Here is a 5,000-nt window from a genome sequence, read left to right on the forward strand (position 1 = left end):
TGAAGTAGATCTGCTGCTTGCATGACACACAGAGGACTCAAAACGTACCTGCGTTGCGTTTTTGATCAACGATATCATATTATTGTCCAAGGCTTTACTGCATGATCGGAATGACAGATTATCCGGGGCTATTTTTTTTATTCTTATTTCTGATTAAAAAAAAAATTGAGATCAGGGGCTATTCATGAAACTTTCGAAGCTGTAGCCTCGGATGCCCAGGCCTAACGACGCCACTGACTGTTAGAATACCTCAGGAATAACACACAGATTTGCCGCTGAGGTGTGTTTAAGGCCTACTGCAAACCAGGCCAACGTTGCCGTTTGATTCGTCTGTCCTCTCTCTCTCTCAGCCTCAGTGCCTTGTGTCTTTGTAGAGAGGACCACTCTTCACCCCCCTCAGACGCCTGTGTGGATTTGGGGGATTTGTGTGGGCTCAGGTGATCAGGGGAATGTATTTACAAACAGGCTCCTCTTATCTGCTTGCTGTGAAGCTGAATAGTTTGTATCGCCCACTCACAGTGTGGTGGAAAATTTTTGATAAAGTGTATACCCCATATGTAAATTATGAGTATTGCCACTTTCACCCTCCCCCCAGAGAAAAGCGGAGCTTGACGTGGTACGATTAAGCTTGTTACATGGTGGAAATAAGTTATTGCCAGCAAACATCATAAGCATTGCCAACAGATGTTAGCTTTTGATTTTAACCACAGCTATTGACATATTAACTAAAGTTATTGATATATTACATTAGCTATTTACTTTATCTTTACTGTACATGTGGAGGTCTGGAAGTGTATAAGGAAACCAGACAATCTAATATGTTAGCCTTAAATAATATGTATTCTATTATACTTTGTATAGTGGAAAATATTGTTTGCATTAAGCACTACTACTGAAAAGTAATATGATGTGATTCTATGCCTAAATAATGCTGGGGGTTACCCTAGGTTACAAACATTGCATGTAGGCCATTGTAAGACACCGCTAGGGGGGTAATCTTGGGGGCTATTACAGGACAGTGGGTGACCTTGGAGAAGGAACACTGCCTTCAGCATTGCCCCTCCTTGGACGTCACCCCAGAACCTTTGTGCGCTATGTTGTTGTTTCATAGTCATGCCATCCTCTCCTATTGGCTCCTAGTCTACGCTTATTGTATCTTCTCTCCCTTCACGTCTATTGGTTCATAGTCTACGCTTATTGTATCTTCTCTCCCTGCTCTTCTCCTATTGGTTTACGGTCTACGCTTATTGTATCTTTTTCCTCTGACTCATAGTCATGCCACCTTCGCTTATTGTATCTCCTCCCTTTGACATGCCCCTACAGCACATCAGCCTGTTTTTGCCCCTTTTAACATATGCATCCCATTTTAGTTTTATATTTCTTTTATGAGTTATACAGCTAGAAAATAAGAGCTGATTGCCTGCTTTGGCCTAGCTGACATCTACTGGCAAATGCTTGCGAACTGTATGTGGATTTACTGCAGTTTGTCATAGTTGCCCATCATAGTAGTGCTGAGCCAACGGCCCCCCTTTGCAGGGTTTAGTTCTTCTGGCCCATCTCCTGGGCCGTGTCCAGACGGGGCCTAGTTCTTACATTAACCCTTTGTTTTAAGGCCTAACCTTGTAGCTTATGGCACATAGATATCTGTGTGCCTTCTTACAGTCTGCAGCACCGTGGTCTGGCTAACTGAGTTACTTAACCATTTTTATTATTTAAATGTGGGCCTGGAAGTAATGGTAATATTCCAGGCATATATGCTGTGTATTATTTAATTATGTTTAAAAATCATATAAGTGTGGAGTGGAAATAATGGGAAATTTCAGAAGTGTTATGTTTAAAAATAATACACAATTAATGACTGTGGAGTTTATGAGACTTTCCAGGCGGGGTAAATGTAACAGCTTAAAAATTAAATAATGGTGTATTAAAATGGAAAATGGGATGATCTTGAAGGAGGAGCCTGGGAGGAGTTGGAAGTTGTGGTCTGGGATAGGAGGAGTGAGAAAAGGCATAAAGGATGGATGTAGGAAGTGATTGAGGAAGTGATTGGGGAAGTGATTGGGGAAGTGATTGAGGGAGTGATTGGGGAGTGTTTGTGAATGTATACACATCGCATATACACCTGTTGCTCCGCGGACCAACCCGGTTTACTGTATGTGATTGATCACCATATGCAATAAACCAAACAACCATGATTACATCAGACTCTGTGAGGACTTATTATTTTCTGGAAGGCATCAAAATGTGGAGGAAGACCCTCTGTCCATTTGGCCCAGACCAGGGGGATATCCACCACAACAGTATGCAGAAATGTGTGTGTACCTTACCCTCCTGCGAAGGCTAAATGCCAAACTGCCTCTCTTACCCCTTCACACAAGTGTTCCTCAGTGCTGTTGAAAGGGTTAAAAGAATGCATTCATGTGTGCATGTTTGTCAGGTGTCTGACAATTTGAAAGCTAGTCCTGTTAGGGACTGACTATCAGATGATTCTTTTTCTTTCCTCAAACTATTCCCTGAACAGCAAGTTCTTCTGTCCATATTGTTTGAAAATAAGTCCCTGGGTCAGAACAAAAGATTTTATACTGTAGTGTCCCCCTTCTTATAAGAAGTGTTTAAGGGCTCGATTGGGCGTCTTGCTCGATTGCTCTAGCGAGTCCCTGCTGTGTTTGTTGGTGTTGTGTTTGTGGAGTGGTTTCTGTGCTATTACATTCAATCGGATAAAAATAAAAATTGGTGCTATTTACCTAGCTATTACATAAGGTAGGTCTGATCTGCTCTTAAAGTTGAATCTTTTGTTGCCATTTGGGGACAGAGAGGGAATTTTCCACTTTTTTTTCCTCCATCGCAGCTAATTCGCCTCTGTCCGAGGAGGGTTTTTTTGTGATTTTTCGCCCTCTCAGGAGCAAATCTTTAAATAATTAAGCAGCACACTTTAGCTAGCTATTCGGGTAGTTTAGCTAACTAGCCGGCTTTTTTTTCTACTATTTTTCAGCGTCAGATTTTAGGATATTCTGATTCTGGTTGTGTTAGCGCGTCTGCTGAACTGTAATCGTAGTTTTATTGTATTAGGCTAAGTGGGATTTCTTGCGCTTGATTTCTGACTTTGACTGTTCTGAGCCACCTCGGTGCTTTTAGCACTTTTTAGCTGGTAATTCTGTCTCGGCAGTAAATCCTTATTTAGGGAAAGCGTTTTCAGTTAGGGGAAAAATGTGGCCAAAACTGTGCGAGAGTTGCCGGTTGATCGCATTTTCTATCTATTTGGACTTTCAAAAGGCATTTGACAAAGTTCCGCACGAGAGACTCATATTGAAAATGACATCTGCGGGAATTACAGGAGCTATCACCGAGTGGGGTCGAAGTTGGCTGTCTAATAGAAAGCAGACTGTAACTGTGGGAGGAATTGTATCAGAGCAGGGTCCTGTACAAAGTGGAGTCCTACAGGGATCGGTGTTGGGGCCTTTGCTATTTCTTACATACATAAATGATCTTGATGCAGAGGTTAGTAGTAAAATAGTAAAATTTGCAGATGACACAAAACTAGGGGGCCTAGCCAACAGTATAGAATCAACTAAGGTAAGACAGAAAGACCTAAACAGCATAAAATTGGGCAGATACCTGGCAGATGTCATTCAATTTAGGTAAATGTAGTCTTGCATGTTGGAAATAAGAACCTTAGACAAGACTACTTCATGGGTGGAAAAAAACTAGAATGTGCTCAATTTGAAAAGGACGTGGGAGTAATGGTTGACCCAAGCTTAACAGGATCTAGGCAGTGTGCTGTAGCAGTAAAAAAGGCCAACGGGATGCTGGGATATATAGCCAAAAGTATTGAGTATAAATCTAAAGAGGTCATATTGAAATTATACAATGCCTTAGTCAGACCGCACCTGGAATACTGTGTGCAGTTCTGGGCACCACACTATAAAAAAGATACCGAAGCTCTAGAAAAGGTTCAAAGAAGGGCAACTAAATTAGTTCCTGGCATGAAATATAAAAGCTATGAGGAAAGACTCAAGTTACTTAACCTATTAAGACTAAGCGAGAGGAGGCTTAGGGCTGATTTAATTGAGGTATTTAAATTTATAAAAGGAATCAATAAGGTTAACTATAATAGATTCTTTAGGGTGAGTTCAGTCTGTAAAACAACGGGACATAAATGGAAACTAGTTAAGAGTAAGTTCCGCACTGATGTAAGGAAATATTATTTTACACAAAGAGTTATCAATACATGGAATACGTTGCCAGGTCATGTAGTTGAGGCAGAGACCCTTGCTGTGTTCAAGTCTAGACTTGATGCAGTTTTGGATACTCTTTAATTAAGAAATGGCGAGCTTAGGTGGGCCGAATGGCCTGTTCTCGTCATCATATGTTCTTATGTTCTTATGATAATTCGGCCTATCGCTATCCTTTTCTTTCTGTTCAATTGATTTGGGTGGCACGGACCCCGGCATCGCTGTGATTCTGTTGTGTTTGTGTGTTGTGATTCTGTTTTTTTTTTCAATACTGAATGGAAAGTATATGAAACAAACAAAAGTAAGGAGGTGTGTAAAATATAAGCTGTGAAAGTGCAAGGTAAACAGAGTCAGATTAGTGTCCTTTTTACAGTGTGGGTGTGCTTATGGAGTTCAGTCCCTCCCTCCGTCTATGCCCCTTTCTGCTCATTGGTTCTCAGCCACCCGCTACCTGCTGCACTTTGTTTTGGTCCTTTCACAGCGGTGGTGCCCCTGACTGTTGACGCCACCACATCAACGGCAGATGAACTTTGGACACTTGGGAAGAGCCCGGAGGCTGAGTGCAGCTGTGCACAGAGCGTGCGCAGAGCTGGAGCTCACGCTTCCCGCTTTCTTCACCAACGAAATAAGAATCCTCCCACCCCACCTGCCAGTGCAATGTGCTTGCCAGCAGCCGACCTCTCGGTCACGTTTGCTTTGTTTCCCGGCTTCGGCCACTGCGCTGTCTCAGGTTGCAGCTCTGCCCTGAAGCACTGCCCAGGTGCCTGG

The sequence above is a fragment of the Megalops cyprinoides genome, chromosome 21 (genome assembly GCF_013368585.1).
Source record: "Megalops cyprinoides isolate fMegCyp1 chromosome 21, fMegCyp1.pri, whole genome shotgun sequence".
NCBI classification, from domain to species: domain Eukaryota; kingdom Metazoa; phylum Chordata; class Actinopteri; order Elopiformes; family Megalopidae; genus Megalops; species Megalops cyprinoides.